Source organism: Tursiops truncatus, chromosome 21, assembly GCF_011762595.2.
Source record: "Tursiops truncatus isolate mTurTru1 chromosome 21, mTurTru1.mat.Y, whole genome shotgun sequence".
In the NCBI taxonomy this organism is placed as follows: domain Eukaryota; kingdom Metazoa; phylum Chordata; class Mammalia; order Artiodactyla; family Delphinidae; genus Tursiops; species Tursiops truncatus.
The window spans coordinates 19686432-19713849 of record NC_047054.1 but is presented as its reverse complement, the minus strand read 5'-3'; the positions used below and the strand labels follow the sequence as shown (position 1 = coordinate 19713849).

Sequence of the window (27418 nt, the reverse complement as noted above, 5' to 3'; positions counted from 1 at the left end):
CCAGTAACTGTATGCACAGCCATGCTACTCTTGGAATGGACTTTATCTGTTTTTCGGAGTAGACAGAGGCCAACTGTACCACAAGATATTTTTGTGGCTTTAAAAATGCAGGATAGGGCTTCCCTGGTGGCACAGTGGTTGAGAGTCCGCCTTCCGATGCAGGGGACACGGGTTTGCGCCCCGGTCCGGGAAAATCCCACATGCCGCGGAGCGGCTGGGCCCGTGAGCCATGGCCGCTGAGCCTTCGCGTCCGGAGCCTGTGCTCCGCAACGGGAGAGGCCACAGCAGTGAGAGACCCGCGTACCGCAAAAACAAAACAAAACAAAACAAAGAGCAGGATATAGGGAGCTCAGTGTATATGTTTTAATAAAATGTCAGTGTGTTTGCAAAAACCTATGGAAAGAAAATCACTTTTATTTAGAATTATATAGATATAACTATTTAATCAAAACTTTTATTTAGAATGTTATTTATTTTAGTTGTATTTCAATGAGTTATCAGTATAAAATTGATCTCTGAAAGAACAAACAGCATATTTACTATCCTGTAACATAATACAATGATATCAGCAGAAGTCAGTTTTGGAAAAGAGGAGATGGTATTCTATGGTAGTATATAAATTTAGGTTCTAAATTAGTTCTTTCAAAGAGCAAATGCATTATTTACTATCTGATAAAACCTAAAAATATGGATAAGAAATGTCAAGGCATATGTACTGGGTATACAATTTTCATAATAATATATTCATTACCTGAAGGATGGAAACTTTAAATTTTATAAAATATGATTTTCTATAGAACAATAATTGTTCTTTTTTTCTTTTTAGGTTTTTCTCAGATTTCTTGTGCATGCAATTAATAATTAATACACCAACAGAAATAATGCTGAATAAATTATGCAATGATAAAAACAACATAACGAAGAATTTAAATTACTTATTAAGTAGTACAAAATATATAATGTAAGATTATTAATTTATGGTGTTAACTGACTTAATCCTACACTAAATAAAATGTTGAACTATATACTGAGAAATGCAAAATACCCAAGTTATTTGGCTTTCTCCCATTTTTCTTTTTATTTTAGAGCTATAACTTCAAATTGTATTAATGCACTGTTAAATACTATCGTTCCAATTTTTTATGAGTGACATATATTATATGTAAGAAAATAAAAATACTTTCATATGTTAAATTATAATTTAAAATGTATTAGAAGAGCTAATACTATTAGATGATTAAGAACAAATTCTTTCATAATATAAAACATTACCTTTTTCTTTATTGTCATTGTTATTATTTAAATTAATATTTAATATTTTCTTGAAAGTAGCCCAAAAGCTTTAGACCTTAATTCCAATTTGGAGTGGAGATGTGTAACTTACTAACTGCTACAAAACATAAAGTTATACAACAGGTGACAGAACACCACAGGAATTTGCCTGAAGATTCTGGTGGAGATTTTATATCTGACAATGGCTATTATTACGAAGCAGAAAATACATTATAGGAAGACGATAAAGGGAACTCTAAGAACCACCACAGTTAAAGGGAAGAAAAAGGAAGAGCCATGTTCTTCAAAAGAGGAAGAGGATGGACGTGAGAGTGGAGCAAAAGAGCCCAGAAACCTGATTATGTCCAGCTGACAAGGAAGAGACCTTGCCTGGTATAGCTGGTCTCTGAAGTCACAAGCAAAATGCTGTGACTATTCACACCATGCATTGTCTTTAATCTCATATTAAAGCAAACTTCCTTTTTAGAATATTCTATTTCTACAAATTCTGTTTAGACATGAAGGTGAGATTAACATGCCTTAGAAAAGAAATGAGAACTGAATAAGTATCTGAAACAAAACAAACACACATTACAAAGAAAATGGGCTTTCAACAATAGAATTGATTTTTTTTGGTAAAGCATCAGAAATTCAGTAAATATATCAAATGCCTCTAACAATTTGAAAAAGCAAATAGCATAACAAAAAGCCAAGAGAAAAAGTTGTCAAGAAAACAAAAAATCTGTTATTTAATTAAACTATTTTACTACCTCAAGGAATTCAATGATATTTTCTTAAATAAAGATGAGTTTAACATTTTTACTTTATATATGTTGTTCATCACAAAATACTTCAGAATATCCAAGCTGCAAAAAGACAACAAGACTATAGAGTTTTCTTTAAAAATTTCCTTCTTTCTTAAGTCTCACAGACCTGAGTGTTTTTCAAGATCACAAATGCGTTCACAGTGGTTACAGTGCTCTGTAGAGAACAACATACAATGCTTAAGAGATTAAGCAAACTACCCTATATTTGAAACTTTTACAACCTTTGCCTGAAATGTTAAATGCTGACCCATTTTCAAGTATTAAACATATTCTGAAATATCTTGGTTCCCTTGGCATTATGAGAATTCCATAAACAAAATAGAAAATTGTTTAAGTGTTTATTGTCATTCTAAAGGAATGTAACAAACGTACACTTGCAGATATACTTATTTTCTCAGAAGAGCTAAGTAAACTTCCTGAAAGAGAAATGGCCAAGATTTCCTGAGAGAATATATATCACTGTGCTGTCTCTCTGGTTAGTCCTCTCTACTTCCTTCTGAAATATAAATTCAACATTCACAAAATTATTGCTTTGCAATTCTTTTGGTTTTCAAGGTTGTGACTACCCCTATTATTGGTTATTACTTAAAATAATTAGGACTTCCTTCATCTTAGTTTTGCACTTCTATTTCATACTAGATTTTATGTTTAAAAGCATTCGTTAGAGTCAAGTAACTTCTAAAACACAGTCTTTCTTAGCTAGGGTTGAGGAAGTCTTCAGCCTTCTTGGATCCAGATGTTCATCAGCATTCACGTTAAGATAAATGCATTTATTTGTATCCTCTTGTCATTCAGGGAAGGGCTGATTTAATTCTGGACTTTGCACTTTCTAGACCTTGTGAACTTTTCAACATTTTTCTCCAAAGGTATGGAAAATCTGGTTTTCAGAAAGGGTTATTTTGTTCAGTAAATTTAATAACTTAGTGTGTAAATACTAGAAGAGAATGAATTAATCATTCATTAATCACTAATGACCTAAACATGATTCATCACTAATAATCTAGCTCTGGAGAATTCTGGTAAAGTCTACTGAGCTGGATGGAATGGGAGAAAAATTAACTAAAGCATCAGAGTCCATTGGCTACTACTCCCCTGCCTCACAGAAGGGGACAACAGTACAAAATACTAAAGCCAAGGTAACGTTATAAATATTCCAATCTACCTGGCATCATTATTTCGGTATTTTGTATAAATACTCAGAGCAAGGCACAGTATTTGAGACTCTAGTCTTCATTCGACAAAATATGTTTTTAGTGACAACTATGTGCAGGTAGAGTTCAAGTTTGCTGCACTCATGAATTTCACATAGTTATGGAAAACACAATAAACCAATAATGTAAAAAAGTATGTGTATATAGAAAATAACATATCAAATAGTAATATGTTCTGGAGATGATAAATACAATATAATGGATTCATGATATAAGCAATAAAATATTAAATAGTGATAGATGCTATGAAGATAATAGGCATGGTGATACAATGGGGGCGTGGGAAACTACTTTGAAAGTGGTAGAAAGAGAATGCCTCACCAAGGAAGTGACCCCTAAGATGAAATTAAAAGGATGGAAATCTTCTATAAAGAAAGTTAAAGGAGATCTTTGAAGATTTATCTGAAGGCCAAATTAGAGTGGGCTAAATAGAAAATGAAATATGAGGAAGTGGAGAGAGTATAGACAGTTTTTGAGGGGTAGAGAAGAGCAAAGGAATGGGATTTCAGATGAGAATATGAAGTCAGATGTTGGAGTATTAAATCAGGGACCAGTGTGAGTTTATGTGAAGGATATGAGAGAGAAAATGGAAAAGCAATGAGGTTACTTAATATGGGACCAATAGTCGAGGTGAAATCTGGGGTACAGAGACAAGTTCTGCATTCTCAGAGGTGTGGTGGCCAAGGAACTAGTGACAATGACAGAAGATCAGCCAGGCAGCTGGGCTTTACAAGGTGGGAATAAAGTAGACAGGTTATAATGATCATAATCCAATGAGAAGAGTTCTTGGTCTTAGTCATGCACTAGTATTCTGACTCACATCAGCATATGCAAAACTGAAGGTAGCTGCACCGTGGTTAGAGTTCGCAGGTGCCTGGCTCTGGGACATGTGGCACTGAGACTCACCTGCTCCACAGCCCACTTTATCAGAGGCTCCATCACTACAAACTTGCTCATTTGGATTTCACTGTGTAAGACCTAGAATGCTCATGGGTATAAGTACCATCTTCTCCTTTCCATCCCCACAGTCTTTCCTCTCTTTAAGTAAGGTTTTATTATTATTTTCTAAAATTGGGAGTAGAGAAAGGAGGGCATTTGTGAATATAATTAGACGTGGCATCTCTCTAGTTAGACAGGAAAGGCTAAAGCAAATTCGACATGTCTTAATATTCATGAGACTAGAAGAAAAGAAGAGGTTAAAAGAGATTACAACGTCTGAGATAATTGTTTTACATTGCCATGGCTAAATTAAGGGTAAAAATAAAAGCTATTAATGGAATGCTCTGTTTTATGTTTTGTAAGGAAGAAATATTGTCTGAAAGGATGATCAAGTGACCCGCTCACGTTTGTATCCTTATGATCCTAATGGTGGCGGGGGGGGGGGGTGGTCTGAACAACTTAAATATGGCAGTGAGAACTGAGAAGTACGGAAGTGAATTGTAAGTCATCACTTTTTTAAATCTGAGTTTTACTAAGAATAGAAAAAGGACTCTCGGACTTTGCCCAAAAGCATGAGGACATTAGAAAGTTAGTTCAAGCCCAGGTATTGAGAACCTGTTCTCTCCAGTCCAGATTTTACCACTACATTGTCAATCTGATGACAAAGGTGTAAAGAGAACCCAATTTTATATTTCAAATCATATAATTGATGTAATTGTTTTTAAAATACCACATTTAACACTATTATAATACTACTCACATCAATACTGGCTATAACACAGAGATGTAAGCACACAGACTGGAAGGAAGTAGCAGATTATTTGTTTAACCCACTATTTCATTCCTTAAAATTAAAATATAAATTAAGAATCTCAGCTTTGCTCAGACCTGTTCCCTGTGTTCCCTGTTATGGGAAATATGAATATAAAAGAGAAGCATGTGTCTCCTGGAAAGTAAGCTAGATAATTTGGGAAATTGCTTTTAATTTCTGATTACAGAGCTAACACTTGGCACATTCAAGTAGCAATATGCAACAGCGTTGTGACCATAAAAATTGAATCTCAGTTCCAAAACCCCTTAACTTCCTCACTGGGAATATCTTAGATTCCAGGAGAAGTGGTAAATCATGTTGGTGTCACTGCTCATTAAGTGTTGATCATGTTAGATTTAACACTACAATTGTCTGTTATTTGTTCAGACAAGGAATGGGCACAGCAAGCTAAGTGCAATCTCAGATTTACATGCCAACCTGTAATCCCAGTCTGGCCATTCTATTCTGTACATCCTAGGGCAAGCCACTTAGCCTTCCTCTCCCCCAATGCCCTCTGCTCTCAAATGAACGTTACACTGACTTATATAAGAGCAACGCGGGAGGAGAAAAGTAGAATGCTAAAGTTCCCCTTTCCTTTTAAACAGTAAAAATCCTCATTTAAGAAACTGATCTTCCACCTTTTAGCTAGTGGTCCCCTCCTTCAGTGCCGTATAAGTATTTATATTGGAATTCATTTTAAAAGACATGCTGGAAATATCATTTAAAACACTAGATGCTTGAAGTGTCCAAATTATACGGCATTAACTTTACACAGCAGAAAGGCATTTTGTTTTCTGTTCCCAGAAAATGAGTCTCTAAACAGCTACTAATGTTGAGAGAGACTGAAAACAATAAAGTCCACTTACCATGGCAATTGAAACTTCTCCCTACCTGTGATACTTAATTCTCAAAGGCACATTCCAAGAAGACGGCAGTTAAAAATTTCTATTTAAGAAAAATGTCCATTTGGAATGAATTTTTTTTCCAGTTGGTTTATGGAAAATGCTGTAGTCAGATTTTATAGCCTGGAAAAGTAGCAGCCTAGCAACTGAATTTCAAGAATGATGAAAGATATCTCAGTCAAACGGAGCTACCTCTTGAGATGAAATAGAAGAGGACTCCAGCCAAGGCTGACAGTAAAAAAGAAACCTGAATAGACATTAAAAGGGCAACACATTCCCAAACGAATAAAAATTTTAGAAAAATGTGGACCCAGTCGTCATTCTGAGCTTATTTTTGCATATTTCATGTACTCTAAAATGAAGCACTTTTACATAGAAAATACTTTTCCAGTATTTAATTGGATGAAAACTCCATCACAGTTTTTGGCATTTATTCAGTCACAGACTTAGATTTAGGTTCCTAACAATAAAGTCACTCAATTCTCAGACCCCCTCATGTGCTATTAACAGAAAATCTTAGCCATTAAAGTGATTTTGAAGGAGGCTGGGAAGTCTTTTGCCCACTCAGAGTTGTATCATCACCAAGAGATGAAACAACACAGGTATGGGATTTCCCTGGTGGCGTGGTGGTTAAGAATAAACCTGCCAATGCAGGGGACACGGGTTCGATTCCTGTTCCGGGAATATCCCACATGCCGTGGACCAACTAAGCCTGTGCACCGCAACCACTGAGCCTGTGCTCTAGAGCCCGTGAGCCACAACTACTGAAGCCCATCTGCCTAGAGCCCGTGCTCTACAAGAGAAGCCACCACAATGAGAAGCCCATGCGCCGCAACGAAGAGTAGCCCCCGCTCACCGCAACTAGAGAAAGCCCTGGCGCAGCAACGAAGACCCAATGCAGCCAAGGATAAATAAATTAATTAATTAATTTTAAAAAACAATAAACAACATAGGTGGTTGTGAGCATTGTTCACACTAAGATTGCATGCATGAGAAGCCCATAGGAAAGCACTGCTACACATGCACAGCAGGAGGAAAGGGAAAAATCTTTAAGGAAACACAAATTTGCCAGAAACATGGCTGGAGAGCTTAACTGGGCAACGAGAAAGCCCATAATATTTAAAGCAATAAGGATCAACAGGAAAACATGTTTAAAGGGCAATAGTAAGAAAGAGAATAGGAGAAAGAGTAAGGCTTATTGGCTTTTTTTCTAACGGCAAGCAGAAAAACTTCAAGAGAACAAGAAAGATAAAGTATGGCTTCCACAGCCTTGATGATTAATTGGAAAGCACCACTGGTTGTGAAAAATCTTGCAAACAAATTTCAAAATACTTATTCTATTGAAAGTCACTTTTTTCCCACTTTCACAAACTTAGTTACATTTTACTACATTAATTTAAATTATTTATAGCATAGTCAAATTTGGGGTTTCTTTGTTTTGTTTTGTTCTGTTTTTTGGTAAAATTCTCTGATGTGTAATGAGCTCTTAAGAAATGTGTTCTGCTTGAGGTTAAGCTCAGTTTTGGAGATGAGGAAAAGAGGAGATTCATGGAGAATATATTTTAATTTAGAATGTACTGCTTTAAATGAATTAAAGATGACTTTGTAAAGATCCACATGATCTCGTCAAAACAAAGTTTTTATCCCCAGCATAACTAAATGTTAACTACCTGGATGAAGACAAAGCCACTGGGCCAATAATTAGATTTCAAATCTCTTGAATTTTTGCTTTAAAGTGGGGGAAAAAGATAGGGCCCATTTTTGATATAACAAGTTAGTGGCAGAGAGGAAATGCAGACCAGTTCAGCATCTGATGCCATGAAGGAAGGGTGTAGAAAGAAGCCTGAATAGTCATCATGAAGTGGGACCTGTGTGGACAGATATCTCCATCAGTGCTGGGGAGATGCCACCTGAGGGTTGGCCCTGATCCTCCGACTCTCCCTCTGTGGAATCTCAGTAGGAGCCACTCGGGAGAGCATGGGCTAGGAGAAGAGGTGAATGCTTCATCCATCATTACTCATACTAACCTTGGTCAGGCACACCTAGATTGTGAGTATAACCTGTCTGTCCACCAGGGGTGAAAATTGGAAAGAGAAATGGACTGATGGCACTCTGATTTTAGTTTATACACCACAAATCAGGCTCTTTTCAGTGCTGGTATTAGAAAACTAAATAAGATTAACTGGTTATTCTTCTCAGCTGAGGGGATTTGATGACGATGTATGTGTTGTATTCCTTTCCTTTTCAGTTGTTTTATTGTTTCTTGTCTTAGCTGAGGAAGGGTAGCAGAATATGCCACCCCCAAATATGCCACTTTGGCACATTGATTCTTTTGAGCTACTGGCACTTGAAAAACAGCAAATACAGGGAGAGGATTGCTCTGAACTCCCCTTCCCTGCCTATAGATGGATTTAGCAAAAGGAACTCAATTGTCATAAATCCCCTCCCCAGGAGTTGCATCAACCAGGGCAAATTGACTTGTGTCACCGGACAGGAGACTAGAAATGACATTACACCCAGACCCACTTTGTCACAAACTATTCACACCTCCCATCTATTCTTCTAAGGACCATTCATATTTCCTAAACGTCATTTACTCTCCCCTAAGAGACCTACATTTCCTTCTTCTTTCCCTATTAAGGTGGTATTTAAGCCTGAATTCTAAGCCACTTCTTTGAATTATTTCCCTGGGCATCTCTCGGGCATGTAGGAGGGATACATTTTAATAAAATTCTGTTTGTTTTTTCTCTTGTTAATCTGTGTTTTATTATAAGATTCTCAGCCAAGAATGCATAAGGGTAGAGGGGAAATTATTTTTCCTGCTTTACACTCACAATAAATGCCTTTGCTTAGAATTCTTTTATAGTCACCCTAGCACCAAACACAGAGCTAGATATGCTACCAATGATAAATTGAGATTAATACCCACTTTTACTGAATACCTGCTCCATGCTAGGCATTCTACTGGTACCTTTATTGTTGATTCAGCTGAAATCAAATTGATTTTTATATTAACTCAGAAAAGGGGACACTTTAGGAATCATAAAGATGCCATTTAGTATATTACTATTACATCCATGGCCTTCATTAAATAACTCAATAAATATTTGTTGACTCTATGGATGGATGAATATATTTAGAAAGCATAGACTTCAGGCAATTGGAAACATATTTAGGGAACATGGTGAGAGTGAATGGAATTATATGAGATTCAAAATAATATACAATTGTGGACATATTTTTTCCATTTGTGAATTGGAAAGCTGTAGCTTTTTCATGTCCTTAATGGATCAGATGATATCTCAGGGATGGTAGGGGGGTACTCTTGAGACAATGATACTTAAAAACATAGCTCTAATTTGAACTTCAAATATAATCTCCAGCACTCTAAATTCGGAAGCTTCTGAATCCATTTAAGTATGTACAATTGAGCTATTTATTCGTCCCCGTGTCTCTGATTCTATGGATAATAGCACAATATTTTAAGTCACTGTACTTAAAAAACAAAGAATTTTATTGATGCTAAGATCCTATGTCTCTTTTTTGGGAGGTGGGGAGCATATAGCTCCATCTTTATTTATTTTTCATATTTTCCACATATATCTGTTTGTATCAGTCCTTATTGTCAGCATTCTGTTTTAGAATTTATCATAGCAAGATTAAAGTTTTCTCCCTTCTGACTTATTTCTTGCCTCTATTGCTTAGTCTCAACACATATTCCCAAAGCGTAAATACCATCATGTTTATTCGTATATTAAATAAAAGTCAGTTTAGCACTTTCTACTCACAAGGCATCTTTCTAGAAGCTACAGACGCAGCAGTGAAGATGACAAACAAAAATTCAGTTGTCACAGGTTCCCCCCCCACCCACCCAGGAGTTTCATCAACCAGGGAAGATTAAGTCTTGTCATGGGAGAGGAGACTAGAAGGTGACACCACACCCAGACACACTTTGTCCAAACTATCACACCTCCCATCTATTCTTCTAAGGACCCATTCATCTTCAGTAAAAATCCTTACTCTCCCCTAAGAGGCCTACTTTCCCCTCCCCTTTCCCTATTAAGATGGCATTTAAGCCTAAATTCTAAGCCACTTCTTTGGGTTACTTATTTTTCTCCGCTATCTCTCAGGTATACACGAGGGATACATGTTAATAATCTGTTTGGTTCTCTCTTGTTAATCTGTCCTTTATTACTAGGGTCTCAGCCAAGAACTCAGAAGTGTAGACAGAAAATTATTTTTTACTCCCTCACACTATGAACACTGGTCCATGGGGCAGGAAACCAGCTGGCTGCACACAGCTGGTTGTTGTGCTCTCGTATGACCCGCCCTGCGCTTTCTCTGTGTGGTAAACAAAACTTTCTGAAGAGCTTACACAGAGGCCAGGCTCCATATTCTCCCACTTGTTCTCTTATTGCATTATACAAAATTATACCTTTTTAATAATTGTATTCTCTCCAAAGATCTGGAGAGCTGTATTCCAGGCCACAATACTTAATTCAGGCTTCCACCTGATGATCTGAAAAGGCCATGGCCATATTATAAATTGGTGACCTTCGTAAATTGCATTTAGCTAGTTTAAAAGTACCCATCTTACAGTCAAGAAACTGCACAGATAGAAATTTCGACTAGAAGAATATAAAAGAAATGTTTAAAAGCATGTCAATTGCTAGTTCTAAGAATAACTGAAAATATCAGTAGCCAAGGTGAACCTTGAGATATTTGTGTGTGTGCGCGTGTATGTGTGTGTGTATATGTGTGTGTGTGTATAACTTATATGTATATATAAATACATTTATAATACATTTATATTATTTACTTATAGTACATAGTATACTTTAGAAAAGGTAGGTTGGAATGAATAGAAAAAGAAACAATAATAAAAATCACTGGTTTAAAACACTTTAAAAAATCTAATTTAAAAGAGCTAAAATCCACATATTTTAATTCATTTGAATCATTGTATGGATTTAATGATGAATTACAAAGTACTCATTCACTACATTATTTTCACGATACAGTATTAAGGTGAAATTGCAATAATGCATGGTCCAGTGCCATGTGCAGAATTTTGCACTTTAACAGTACTTCGGTGCTCCCTATCACATGTGTTTATGCCCAGCTTGTGTTTGGTCATATTCTTAAACTAGAAAGCTACATGTTTCCATGTAATCTGAAAATAAAGCAAAATGAGTTAGTTTACTTTAAATAATACCCACCCAAATTACTTTCTATTAAGAAATGAAAAAGAATCCTTTTCAGTGAAAAAAGAACCACATTTTAACACTGAATGATTCTTCATTTGAGGGAAAGAAAGGGAACTAACAATAATAATAGTAACAGGAAAATGATCTCATTGAGATCGTCATGTGCTAGATAGTAATGTCCAACAAGTGTTACTCATTTAATCCTAACCACCACAACCGGACCCCACGCTGCCTATGGCCTGAGTACTCAGCTAGCCCTTGACCTAGGTTATCTCATGTATTCATCAACACCACTCTACAGAAGTTGATTATTGCAAGTCTCATTTTAGTAGAAATTGATTTTTGGATTCGGGTGTAGAGATTGATATGGGAGTTATTGTTGATGTTTTGGCTTTTTAAATTATGTCACACTACTGTCCCAACAAATATTTACTGAACACCTACTCCATGCAAAGCATTTAAAATACATTTACGTATACACCAAACCATCTCTAGTATGCATAAACAAATAGGCAAATGAATGTAATCTGTGCTTCTCCACTGTGAGATTCTGTGCTTACAACTTACCATTATTTTTCTGCTATCATATAGAAACATCTTAGATATTTCAATTTTTACCTGATCTTATCTTTGATATTATCAAATTAACTTTACAACTATTTTATGTACTTTCAAACAAGAAAGAAATAAAAGAAAAAACATTCTCAACGATATATTGGAATGATATTCAACATTCTAATCTGCTCACAGTAATGAAATATATACATGTTTTTATCTGAATTTCATGAATTGGGTAAAATTTTATGTGTCCTTTCTAGCCAATAGGCCATGTTTTACTAATTGAACATATTCTGTTCACTTATTTATTTCCAGGGACAAACCATGCCTGACTCATTAAAATAATGAATAGTCACTGAAAAAATGTGGAAAAGAGTGAAAGAGTGTGATTTTTAAAATTTCAGCTTTATTGATTTATAATTGATGTAAAATTGTAAGATATTTAGAGTGCTCATCCTAGTGATTTGATATATGTGTACACTGTGAAAGGATTTCCTCCCATCTAGTTAATTAACATATCCATCACTTCACATACCTATCTTTTTTGTGTGATAATATTTAAGATCTATTCTCTTAGCAAATTTCAACTATACAATACAATACAATGTTATCAACTAATAGCCACTGTTTTATGTGAGCTCCTCAGACCTTATTCATCTTATAGCTGAAAGTTTCTAACACTTTTACCAGCCTCTCTGTATTTCCCCTACCTTCAGCCCCTGGCAACCACTTTTCTCCTTTCTGTTTCTATTGGTGAGTAATTTTTACTTTTCTGTTTCTATTTGCAGCATAATAAGTTGATATGAACTGCAATAACGTACACTCTACAGTACACAAGGGATCCGGGAAATTATGACAGACTTTCACAGTCCTTGTATACCTTTCCTTTCCTATACTCCACCTTGAACTCTGAAACCTATTTTATTAAATTTGTGTGGAATTTGGGGGAACAATATACATTTTGGAAATATACATGCAGATTTGGTGATAGAGAGATGGCAAAGGTCTGATGACAAATAGAACCATTTATTGTAACTAGGTGACTCACACAGGTGTCAAGCTCCCCCTCGCCACCACCTGTGTGCACACTTTTTCCAGTCCATACCTAAGCCTCCACAGCCCACCCCAGGAAGGGGGGCATTCCCATGTCTACCAGTTTTTAGCAGAACAGCCAGATCCAGGGGATGAGCTCTCCTCTGCCTCCCCTCCTTCCAGCTACCTTGCAGGCTTGGGCACTCACTACAGGTAGTGTCACATTTTCTCTGCCCATGTGACTGAATAACCAATCAGAAGTATTCTTCCAGAATTTCACTGCAACCGAGGTTATATATTATCACTACTCTCAAAAATAGTTTGGGAGATTTAGAAAAAGTAAATATAATTTAATTAGAGTTAACATTAATATGTATAAGTGTTTAAATGTTTGATAAATTCTAGTAGACACAGTGAGGGCCATTTTAGTAAATTCAGCAATGAATGAGGAGGTGACTTCTAATTTTATTAAATATCTTCAAAAAGATTGATGAAGAAAAGGGAATAAAATTTGGATTCATTAGCCTGTCAAAGAAAAACCCTGTTCTGTAAGGGTCTAGCATATTCATTAAGACTTTATCTCTCTGTGTACAAATAGAATATACAAAACTTAATTCTTACTAAATAATATCTCATTTGTGAATTTATCACTGTTTAATTAATTTTATTGTTGAAAATCTGTGGGGTTTTTATGGATCATTTTTTTCTTACTCTACTGTTTATTTTAGGATCTAAAAAGGGCATGTGCTCTAAATTTTGGAAAAGTTATCTAGATTTGTAATATCCACAGTGACATAATTTTTTGCCTTTATCCCTACCTCTAGCAATATCATCATTTACACATAGCAAGCTCACAGAAAATGTTTAAATAATTAATTTCTGTCTGCTCCCCAGAAACAGGAAGAGCAAGGGAAGTATTTAGAACTTAGGCCAGCTCGTCATTTTTTATTTATACACTATTAGCTAAAATGTCAACAACCAATGTTACCAAAGTATCTCAAGTGTGGAGTGGTTTACTAAATGAGCTGCCCATGAAAACACGAAGGAGTGAATGTATTAAGTATGTTTAAGTATTTAGAAAATAAAAACTAAAATTTACCTGCGTGTAAATGAACAAATGTATAAACAGAGACCCTAATCAGAAGTGCATGTTCTCATTCTTCCCTCCTTACCCCATGCTGAGCCAACAATGCAGTCCCTCTGCCCTTAACACTCTTTCTAATCAGGCACTGTGCCTTGCACACTTATTTTTTAAAATCAAATAATGTAGTATCAAGATCTTGCACTGGGTATATACTGAATTAATCCACTGCTTCTTTACATTATCAAGATTAGTTAAACCTTTGGGAAATTGTATCAAGTATGGCACTCTGAGAATACACAATTTTCTGAGAACATTGGATTTCTAACAATCACTTGTTTGCAACTTTTATATCCCATATAATCAGTTGTGTTAAGCTGTCCCAATTTGCTGTTTTGAGGCTGCTTAATTAATGAGCCTTCTGGGCAAAGGAAATCAGCGGAGACTTATGGAGTGGCTAGGGAGTGGTATATGGAAATGTAAAAAAACGTGGATTTTGTGTGTATACGCATAATCATTTTTTCTGTTGGTTTTCTTTTGTGTATTTAGTTTAAATACAATTCTGCATCTAGATAGACAAACAGACTAAAAAAATCTGTGTAAGTTCCCTTGAGTCTAAGCAGATGTTATATATGCCAGAGAGTGATATGGTTTAAGATGAATATTTTTGTTCCATTGAGTACTCTGGTTGTCTACTGAAGTGATTTAAGGTGCAGTTAACCATGAGTGGTTTTGAAGTACTGTGGGTCTGTTGGGTTGAAGATTTACTCATGCATAGTGTGTTCTACTGCTACCCAACAGAAAGACAGTGTGGAGAAAGGGTCCTGGAGAAGGATAGAGTTGATTAAAAAAAAAAAATCACAAATACAGAACACACAGTAAGCTGTGGAAGGGAAAGGCAAGAACAGACAAACTGTAATGTGGGTAAGTATTAGAAAAAGAATGTCCAGGGCCACAATTTTCAAAAATAAAATTAAAATACTTTAGAATATCAGTACTAAAATAGGTCATAAAATTAAGGGCTAATTTCAATTATGATTTTTCACTCATTGGGACAAGTTTCAAGAAAACAATTTTGGAAGTTTAAAAAAATAATACTACTTTAAATGGAAGGGTCCTTATGACAGAAACCTTCAAAAATACTAAAAGTTAATGTAGAAATAAGAGATTATAAGCTTATTCAGTGTATTATAATCATTCTTGTACTAATTATCTGAAGAAAACTTTAATGGAAATATTTAGAGGATAATGGTAGTATAAACAAGTAAATAAATAAACTGACAAAGAAGTAAATAGTAGTAGAAATAAAACATTTATACAGAGAAAACATTAAGAAGTTAAGTAGTACAAATTGATTTCTCAGAAATGAGTTACATTTATCAATAAATGGACTAGAATAAAATAGAAGTTTAAAATTTTTGAAAAAAATTCTTGGTAAATAATTATCTTTATGGTTCACACAAACAAAAAAATGGTTTAAACAATCTGTGGGAGATGTTTAACATAGGGATGGCAAATTGGTTATATCGTAAGTGCCCATTCTGATCAATCTGTAGTAGCTGCTTGGAGAGATGGATGGAGGGAACTTCTCCCATACTCTGGGGGAAGGAGTGCAATGAATGATTATGGTGCAGGAGGCTGACTCAGTCCAGCACACTTGCTCCTATTTACCATCCTTTCTCACTTTCAAAGAAGAAGGTAAGCAAACATTAACACTACAATTTCAAAAGTAAATGCCTTTTTTGAGATTCGTATCTACTGCACCACGCAGACACATGTACCCGTGAGATTTTCTCCTAAAACGGTAAAATTCCAAGGTTAGGAAATGAGTTGTCTCATACATTTGTTACTATTTTTTTCACAGTGCTCAGTGTACATTATTGACAGAATATATTAGAGTCCAAGTCCATAATAAACTTCCAAATCTCACAGCATGAGGTAATAGATTCAGGGGAAGAGAGAGAGTGAATTATACTAGTTTTTCCAGAGACAAAACAGAATCACTCATGTTTCGTATAATGTAGCTTCGGAGTCTGGATAGCTCCCCAAGAGTTACTGCTCTTCATAAAGACAAAAAGCAAAGCACTTCCTACAACTTTTCAAACTGTCAGTTATGCCAGGACACTCTGAAAAGAGTTGAGAATATTACGATAAAGGTAACAAAGGGAAATTGGTGAACAAAAAGCAAAGTTAGAGCATACTACTTAAAAACCTTTAATTAGTCTGAATGCTTTTCATACACATTATTACAAAAGAAGTGTGTATATATGTATATATATATGCACATAGACACACATACATGTACAATAATATACTCATATATTTTGGAGTCTATCATTAAGATTAAACTCTCATGAAATCACCATACTCTTTAATAATTCCAGAAAGATGAGAAATCTGTGATTATTTGTCTTTAATATTTTTCAGAGGAAAAATTTCAATTGTTCATCAATAATCATGCCTATCATCTATATTCAATTATCATCTCCAAATTCTCTAGCTTTCTTTCCAAAATAACATATATCCAAAATAATTATGCAATTTTACATTCAAAAATACTTATAAATTATAAATCATAATTTATATCAATCAATGAATGATTTACCTCTTAATTTATATAGGCATTTTCTTTCTTTCTTTCTTTCCTTCTTTCTTTTAAAAACTTTTATGTTCCCCTTTTGAGGTACACATCTATGTTAAGATTTTCTAAATTATTTCTGTAACAGGGCAGGGTATTAAATAATGGATTTGTTTTTCCTAAAATTGACTCTGTTAGGGATACAAGACTATAAGATCTTGTCCTTTTTCTCAAGGAGTTTACAATCTATTTGTATATTTAGATGTTAACATAAGGTGTAGATCTGGGCACACATTGAGGGTTACACACCACATATATTTATGAGGCAGAAGTGAGAACAATTATTAGGTGTTTGACTTGGAGAAGGAGATGGGTCACAAATGGGCATTGAAAGACAAGTAGAATGTGAATAGATTGTCAGGAGAAAAGACATGATTCTCAAGAGGCCAAAAGCCCAGACAACATGAGAAAATGATGGAAGCTGGAACATGCAGGTAACGGTTGTGTGGGAAGTAGATTGAAAATTAGTATGAATTTATTTTTATGATATGGACTTGGGTTAGATCATGGAGGGCTTATATTTTAGGCAAAAATTTTAATTTTATGATAAAAATAATATGTGTGTAATGAAGAACATTGGAAGAATTTGAGCTAGTGAATAGATAGATGTAATTAGTGTGTTGTGACATTAAAAAAAGGAAAGGAAACAGAAGACAGGTGAGAAGTGGTCATACATGAAAACAAGATTATTATAAAAGATTAGGTTTTGATGTACATTGATTCTGAGCAAAGATAGTAAAAGTGAAAACAAAAGAGTTATGGGTCATTTAGGGCCAAAGACAGGATAAATTTAATTTTTTTTCACAGTACTGAGGACAATGTCTAGAATACAGTAGAATTCCATAATATATAAAAAAAGATGGGAAAGAGGCAGATAGCAAAACAGTTATTAAACACATGTTCTGTGTAAGCACTGGGCTAGTTAATTTCACATACAATATTCATTATATGTTATAATAACCTAGAAGATAATTTCATTATGCCCATTTTCACATAAAGAGACAGACTAAATGAGGTTAGAAAGTTTATTCAGAATCACTTGACAAGCAAATTATGTCTTAAATTCGCAGCTGAAAAGTTTGCATAAATCTTGAGCTCAGATACTCTCCACCATCTTGAGCTACAGGAAACAGTAAGAAAAATTTTAATTTACTTGAGTTGCAAGGTAAAGATGCTTACAGGTCATGAAATAAGTATGAAAGTATCCTGAAAATGTCAATATTTAAGTAATTCCCTGAATTTAGATAATCTCTACCAATAAACATTAGTTTTTAGTTTCCCCACTCAAATATAAAAACCTCAAGAAGTGTTTGCATTTTCATTTGTATTATTTTTTTATTGGAGTATAGTTGCTTTACAATGTTGTGTTAGTTTCTGCTGTACAGCAAAGTGAATCAGCCACACGTATACATATATCCCTTCTTCCTTGTATTTCCTTCCTATTTAGGTCACCACAGAGCATTCAGTAAAGTTCCCCATGATATACAGTCTGTTCTCATTAGTTATCTATTTTATACATAGTAGTGTATATACATCAATCCCAATCTCCCAATCCACGCCATCCCCCTCCCCCGGCTTGGTATCCATATTTTTGTTTTCTACGTCTGTGTCTCTATTTCTGCTTTGCAAGTAAGTTCATCTATATCATTTTTCTAGATTCCACATATATGCACTAATATACAACATTTGTTTTTCTCCTTCTGACTTACTTCACTCTGTATGACAGTCTCAAGGTCCATCCACATCTCTACAAATGACCCAATTTCATTCCTTTTTATGGCTGAGTAATATTCCATTGTATATATGTACCACACCTTACTTATTTATCTTGAAACCTCAATTGTAGCTACACAAATATTTAACAAAAACTTTGAATGAATGACACTTTATGTCTATTTTTCTACCTTTTTAGTTTTGAAAATAATGAGTTAATATTCCTAGACTCTTTGGTATTTTTTTCATGTTTTATTGTAGGGCTACTCAACTATTTTAATAACTATGACTTCCATATTATGCAGATTGTATTCTCTCAAAGGTTTCAACATCTATAATTTTTAAGAGAGTTGACATGGAACCAAGGCAAAAACAAACCTTTTAGAGTCTTTCAGAAACCTGTAAAGTTTTACTCTCACCCTACAAAGGTTATTCATTTATGAAAAATATATATGGTGCATTCTCTGAACTTGAAAATATAACTACAGTTGAAATTAATAATACAAGATTAGTTCAATACTTAACAAAAAAATGCTTATACATTCTTGATATATCTGATACACAAAAATTAATTAAATGCTACTGTCCAAAATGGGTAAGAGGATTAATTAAAAATAAAGCAAAGGTTTCATGTGATTGTCAATTCTGTATATATACTAGCAAACCATGAGTATTCCAAGAAGAGAATTTAAATTGCCCTTGGCTAACAATGCAATAGTGAAACTAACCACAGGATTGCTTTCATTTCAAGTTGCTCAGACAAAACAAAATCCAAATAAGTCCTCATAAATGCAAAGTGAGATGTCATTAAGCAAAGCAAAGTTACTCAGTGAAGCACCTCACAAAGTCTAATTATTGTGATCAATAAGGCATATCCAGGGATGACTACAGTTGTATTAGAAAAATACTGTTTGTCATTGCAAGTTCTGTTTTGAATATCTATGTTTTAAATATTGTGTATAATATTATTTCTAAATGATTTATATTTAGATGGGACAAAGTCATTTGAGGATGGTAATCACCTGCTTAAAATACAGATTACACAAGTTCATGTCCTTATACCCTGTAGAACAATTTCATTAAAATACATAATTTAGAATATCAAATATTTGCAAATTATTCTTACCTAATTCTTAAGTGAATAAAACAAGACAAACTTTGATTTTTATTATTTATTTTATGTTAAAATTTGAGAAAGCAATTTTTAAAGTTAGGCATAAGCATTAAAGACAATATATGCAATCTGTAATGAATATTTCATTTATGTGTCATATAAAAACTTCTCATTTCATTATGAGATTCAGAAGATTTCTAAATAATTGAGTTCAAATGAAACTTTAGCAGAGGGTATAGCAAGATGTTCTTTGAAATGTCATGGCCTTTAAAAAATAAAATTTTATAATTAAAAAAATAGAACAGAAAACATTAAGAAATACATGAATGGATATGATAAAATGGAATTACCTACACTTGCATTTGGAGTTAAAAAAGCAAAAACAATTAGTAAGGAGGGAGGCCAAAGTGATCTGTGTTCTGTTTATAAATCTAGAACTTCAAAACATCAAACAGGCAATTCATCAGTTACACTTTGACAATCACCATAAAAGTAGGCCTGTTAGTTACCTAGAATTGTGACAAAATCCATCTTAAAATATGCCTTCAACTTGTTCAAATTTTTCAATTAAATTTTTAACAGAGTGAAAATCTTATAAAATGATGTATAAGATTTAAAATCTTATAAAATCTAAGCATATCTTAGATCTTGCAGCCATCGATATAATAGATGCTCTCACTCTAATAGGAAGCAGTTCTTATACTTCATCTCTATCAGTTTGGTAATGTCTTAGGTCACTGATTTTTAAATGATGTTGAATCCTAAGTGTAGGCCATAAATCAATAAAATTGAATCAAGGAAGAAAAGCCTTCTTTTTTACCTGCCCCAAATAACAAATATTAAAATAATCCAGCAAGTAGTTTTGCCAAAGGGGCTGTGTTATAAATAGATTTATTGGCTAAGTCTGTAAGCAACTCAAAATGATATCCACTGTTCCCTTGTGAATTTTATAGACTACATCATGGATCACATCTTTCTCAGTGGCTTCTGATTTTAAACAAAGATTTTTAGAAGACAGGGTGATAATATTGTGAATTTATATATAGGATTTGTGTTATATATATAATTAAATAATAAATAATGTCAGAAGACAAAAACTATATAATATAGTTGGAATCAGACAAAACTGAGTTTTAGACAACACTAGCTTGACCAGTCTTTCACACGGAAATTTGAACAAATCACTTGATCTCTTTAAACTTCAAATTTCTTTTTTCTAAAATTGAAGAAGTATACCTCAAAACCTTAGTAAATGTTATTATTACACGTAGTACCATTATTTGATTTTAATTTGAAAGGTCATAGGTAGAAGTTTCTCTAATAAACTATAACTAAATATTAATAAGATTAGAGGAAAAGAACAAAATATGCAGCACAGTCCATTAAAATAGAAAGATCTATCTGGATAAATTTTGAACTAAGTTATGCAACTTCTTCATTTTACATATATGGAAACTGAGGCCAAGAAGAAATCTTCCACAATTTGCCCAACTGGATCTGGCCCTGACAGAATTTGACACCAATGTTCTAGTTCAGTATTCTTTCCTGAAGCATGTAATTGCTTTCACCCAGATATAAGAGCAATCTGATGGGTACAATGGTCATCTCACTGATCACTGGAGTTATTCAGCTGATCTGTCTAGCTAGTTGTCCTTCCTGTCTAAGTCTTGTGTGTACTTTGGATGAATTGTCTTCCCAAATACATGAGGAAAGTTCTCTGGTAAAAATGCACTGCCACTCAACAAGAATCGAGCATTTGCGTGTTTTTATTTTATTCAATAAGTTTCTTATCTTATGCATCCCTTGAATACAAGAAGAACTAGTATTAGTTCTTACTATACTTCTTATCTAGTAGGACAAAGAAGATGAATAAGTAAATGAGAATAATAAAGGGTTAGAATAAATAATTTCCTTAAAATATAAATAGGAGATTAAGAAAAAATGATAAAGGAGTTAAAGAGAGGGAGAAATCACTACTATTTTGGAAAATCAGTAAGGTTTCCTAAAAGATGTAAAGAATACATTTTAATTGATCAAAACCTTTTTTCTGTGTCCCATTATGATGAATTATTAATATCAAGAAATTATCATTTTAATCAGATATACCATATTTATATTAAATTATTATTTTAGTCTTTATTTTTTCCTATTATTTTCATAATTGTGGATCAGGGTTTGGTTTAAAGTTTATTTTATAAAAATGGAACAGATGGCAAAACCACCAAAATCTCCTACTGAGTTGTGTGTTCTCTTTGTAAAGATAATTACACACGTGCACACACACACACACACACACACACACACAGTGCTTTATTTAATATTATTTTACCTGTCACAAATTTCACCAAGTTAAATTCCAAGGAACCACAGGCCAGAATCACCTGATAAATCTCATGCACTATTCAATGCTTATATTACCTCTCATCGTAAATAATGACTAAATAATTCAAAATAGTACAATTATTTTAATAATATCAAATAAATTCCTGATCAAATTGGAGCTCTAAGGTTCTGTTTTTCAAAAGCTCAACTGTTTCTCTAACTTCTCTGGGGATTGCAAACTATGTCTCTTTAAAAGCTAAACTTTATGTTTTACTGAAATTCCTAACTTTAGTAATCCAGGCCCCCTTTAATTAAACCACTTGATATGTTATTTCATATTATAATGCTGATTTGCAGTGTTTTTATATATTCCAACCTAGCTACTATTTAATAGCTAGGTATTAAATAATATACCTAGCTATTTATATACCTAGGTATATAAACTTAAAAATATATGAAATACAAATATATAGAATATATATTTAGAATATAGAAAAGATTCAATATCCCCCAAAGATACACAAAACAGGATCAGAATCTGTGATGCAAGCATTTCACTAATTATTTTTATCCTTGAATTCATATTTTTCAGATTTGTAAGATGTTAGCGTAAATGGATGTTGATAACAACCATCAACATTTTTCTAAATCATTTCACTATGGGAGTACAGAAGTGAGGAATGAAATGGAAAGTTTTAACTCAAAACATTAAGTTTCCTACATAATTTTAATGTTTGAAAGCTGAATAATTTAGAGAAAGGAAACTTCAGCCATTAAAAAAAGTACTTTTGACATTCATAATGGGGCTTAAGTCAGCATGTCTGTTCTGATAGTGCAATTTGCTTGGCTTTATACTGTCAATTATAATTCCACTTTATTGCTAAGTCGATACAGTTAGATTACTACAGGGACTTCATTACAGCCACAGGGAGGACAGCAGCTGAGGTATACAATTTTCTTCCTATGATGCCAGCACTATTAAACACTTATTGGAACAATGGTCTGCAAATGGGCAATAAAAGCTGCTGTCTTAAATATTGCTATACCACTATATCACCTGATAAAAGATCACCAAACTTAAAAAATGTTAATGCAATGGAAATCCTGCTTTTACCATTAGTCTGATTTGGGAAGGTTACTACAAATCAGTTGTTTCTCATTTATTCACTTAGACGTAACTCAGATTGCATATTATCCCCAAGCCTTAGATTCTTAGTGTGAAATTTGAGGGAGTTAGAATTTATGGATATCTGATATGCTTTCAAATAAATGTGTAAAAATGAAGAATAATGAAATATTCCTCTTGATTAGATTGTTGTTTGCTCATAACAGTACCAACTTCAGAACCGACGTTTATATCTTATGCTGATATTGTCCAGTATTCTTTCTCACCACCATAGCTTTAAACTGTATATGTTAGGATTCATATCCAGAATTCTACTTCCAAGTGGCACACTAATTAACGTCTTTCTTTCTTAATTATACAAAGTTTATCTCTTCTGAGTATTATTCTCTATTTTCTGCCATCTGCCTTGATATATCTCATGCACATTATTAAGTCTTAAAAATTGGCACATTTCACTACTTTCCTTATTCTTAAAAGCAACTGTCTGTGAAAAAAAATAAACAACACTTTCAAACAAGCAAATGAAAGGTTGATAGTTATGAAATTTCTCTTACCCCCAAATTTCAAGACTCTTTTACTGGAAAAATTTTATTTTATGTTACGATTGTATTGAACTAAATTTTACTGAGTGCTTACTACATGACAGACTCTGAGATGGGCTCAGAGATTGCAAAATTATTGAAGGAAATGGGGTTGTCTCTTAAAGGTGCTCAGAGTTTAGCAAGACAGACTAGTAGCAAAATAATGACAATATAGTGCAGTAAGTGTCATTCTGGGCTCCCTAGCTCAGTGATGTGAAACCATTTATCATTGAGTATTCCAACAGTCTATTTAATTCAAGCATGAAGTTTATAATGTACAAGTCTACTACATTTTTTGCTTGCTTGTTTCTGTCCCTCTGGCATAGTGCCTACAGATAAGTACTGAATTATCTTCGTCAAATAAATTGTACCAGCTACATCTGCCCTGGTGTTTCAGATTGAATAACGCCTTTTCTCCCTAAAGATGTCCATGTCCCAATCCCTAGAATCTATGAGTATATTACCTTAATGGTAAAGAGACTTTGCAGAGGGAGTTAAATTAGGGATCTTGGGATGGGGGAAAATTATTCTTGATTATCACAAAGCTCTATATAAAAGGGAAGCAGAGGGATCAGAGTTAGCAGTAGGATGTATGCAATATGATGACAGAATCAAGTGATTGCAGTGATCTGAGGGAAAGACCACTAGCCAAGAAATACAGGCAGAATATACAGGCTGAAAAAGACGAGGAAAGGGATTCTCCCCTCATCCATCCAGCAGGAATACAGTATTACCAGCATCTCAACTTTAGACTTCAAATTCCCAGGATGGGAAGACAATAACTCTGAGTTGTTTAAGCCACTAAGGTTGTGGTAATTTGTTAGAGTAGCAACAGGAAATTAGTACACTTGCTTTTCAAGAAACTGCCCAATTAAAGTGCTTTCTTTTGTCCTCACACTTATATGAATTGATTTTTAATTTGGCAAGCACTGTTATAGCAAGCACTGTTATAGCAGTGAAAGGATAAATGTTTCCAAAATATTGAGAACTTTTACATGAACCTAAGAAAAGCTACAGAAGACAAATGATGAAAAATAAGGCATACTGTTTCTGAAAAAAATGATCCTATATTGGAATGTATTACATGTTGGAACATCTTACACTGGACTGGGTTTCATGCCCAGAGTCATACCTGCTCCTTCAAGGGAATAGGCTGAATTTGGATCCACAGTTAATTATTTGATGAGACAGCAGTCTTCAGACTTGAGTTTACCAGAATCAACCAGAGAGATTGCTAAAATACAGATGGTTGGACCCCAGCCTCAGAGTTTGGGACGAGAGCCCAAGAATTTGCATTTTAATGGTTTTTCAATGATGTTGATTCTGCTGGTTTATAGACCAGACCTTAAGAAACCTTAATGTGGTAGAAAAAACATGAAACACAGAAATCTCGGTTCATGTATTTGCCACTTTCTAGCTATGTAATCCCTTAACTCAAGTGACTTTCAGCTTCCTTTCTGTCCAAACAATCTTATAGGTCTGCTGGAATGATCAAATACATTATTTATAAAAATTAATGAAGACAGTAAAGTCATATAGAAACACAGTGACTATAATTAATAAAAGGCAGGAGTTTATGCCTATGGTAATGTTATTTAATATTCTGCATAGTTTTCTGTGAATGGGCATTTTAAGTATTTACTTGCCATACATACTTTCTGTATGTACATTGGTTACTTTTCAAATTAAAAAGAAAATATGCATGAATGTGTGTGTGCATATGTGCATGTGTATGTAATATAATGATTATGTGAACTCTAATAATTCAATGTTTCCTTATTTGAGAATCAGTTAACATTCCAATTTAAGCCTTTAAAATTATTTTTGTGCCTACTATTATAGAGACATTGCTATATCTATATTGTTACAGTTCATTATTGAAGACTCAGTAGATACTCAGCATGGAGAAAAGGAGATATTTATTTATCTTAATTAGTAAAACATTTGTTTTCTTATTTTAGACTTTTTCTGTACTAAATTATTATATAATACCTAATCTAATTTTAACTTTTTTGCATCATATAAATGGCTTTATTTGTGTGTGCTTTGCTTCTTAATTTATTATCACCTGAAAATTTTATTAACATCAATAATTATAATGCATGAAACTGGGATTAGATCTACTCTTTCATGTGTCCCACTAGGCCATTTGCTCCTGGAAAACCACTGTCATTCGTTACCCTTTATTTAAAGCCCTGCAGGCAAGGTTAAATACAAGTCATCTCAAAATAGCGGTGATTTATTTTTTTTTAGAAAATATACTAAATATTTCCTCAAAGTCAAGGTACATCTATACCTGGAAGATATCAAAACAAGTACATATGTATCTGTGTCTATATGTATGTATGTGTATACTCACATATATATATAAATACGTAACATGAATGCGCACTCACACACACACACACACACACACACACACACACACACACACACACAAACCATGAACTGACAGGCAGCTGGAAAGGGAAAAGGAATTGATCCATAGGTAGAACTATAATGACACAGCATGTTTGACAGACAGAACCGTGGGTTGAAAGTCTGGTGGCTGCTCTCAGATCCCACAGAGCTCCATCAATAAGTAGCTGGCTGGCCTTAAGCAAATTCCGTCTGTTTGCAGCTTCATCTCTTTTCTGTAACAATGAGGGTATCCGAACGCTCAACTTCTAAAACCCTTCCACCTTGAATATTCTGTGATTTGGCCTTGGTAGAATGCCTTCAGAAGAAAATTAATAAGGCACAAAATCCTTTCTATAATAGCTTATGGAGAAAACACAAGTGAAACCTCACTTGTTCTGATAATGTTCCCATTTTCAAAAATGCAACTCTGCCATGCTAACATAGCAGATGTCCTGAACTCTATAACAATTTGATTGAAGAAAAGATTTTAAGGTTGTCTAGTAGGTAGGAAAAATAACAGACCTACTCAAAATGAATGGAAAATGCATGTTCAAGAAGACACCACAGAAACGGGCAGCTCTGGGTCCTCCAGCTAATCAGTTTACAGTGTTAAATAATGAGAAGGATAAAACCTGTTACCTTCAGACAGATGGACTTTAAATCCTCGAGACAGGCTGCGGTTTTTATCTCATTTAGTATCTGTCATAATGATAGGTGAAAATATACTCTGCAGTATTTGTAAAGCCTTTCATCTTAATGGACTGACAGCCCCAGATGCGGCTCTTTATGACAGGCTTCCAGCAAGATATTTTACAGAACCTCCTCAATTAGACCATGTACTCTTGGCAGAAGTGAAAAGTTTTGCATTAACCTCCTTCTACCCAGCACATGGGATAACACTACCATAGAAAGTGTTTCAGAGCAAATGTGAAAGAAGGGATAAATTTATTTGCATGTAAGCATATTTGGAGAAAGATAATTTTATCATTCAATAATAAAAAAATAATTCAAACTTTTAACTAGGGTCATTAGCATTTTGATATACCAAATATACACTTTATTTTAATTTTCCATAAATAGATATTTCTATATGGCTTAAATGACAATAACAGGTTATGAAAAATGTTTGGTAATAAAAATACCTATTGTTTATTCTTTTCTTCTTTGAAAATTGAACCAGAATTTCCTTGGACTGCAGTAACTGCAGCAACTTCAGTAACATTAAGTGATCGGTGTAGAATATCTTTGATGTGCTTCAGTTAAAAATAAACAGCCTCAAAAAAAAAAAAAACCACTGTCATCAACCTTTTGGAAATGCTGAAACCTAAGTCAGGGTAATAGACTAGAGAATTCAAAACAACTCACGGTTGCCTTTAAATGCCTGAGGTAGTGTAGTATTTTTCCAATATTTATAGCATTTTCAAAAGTTAAACTATAAGCAGCTATGAATTGCTTATAGACATTCTTAGACAGTTTTAACTATTTTTAGAATGTGTTAAAAGATTTTAAATTGAACAAGCTGCAATTGCACTCCCTTAACAATATCAGGCTTTATGAGAGGACTGCTGGTTTATTTCTCCAACGAAGGCATTCGGTAAGCTTTGCTTAAGGAACCTTTGGAACATAGTCCTATAGGCCCATGGAGGACATAAAAGAAGTCCAAGGATTTTGAAGTTAGTTTGGG

General features: G+C 34.0%; 1 long non-coding RNA gene across 2 annotated transcripts in view; it reads right to left on the bottom strand.

Annotated features, from left to right (window-relative positions):
- LOC141277469 (uncharacterized) overlaps nucleotides 1–27418 on the bottom strand; it is a 278668-nt gene that overhangs the window by 353 nt on the left and 250897 nt on the right. The gene's annotated exons all lie outside the window — the stretch shown is intronic.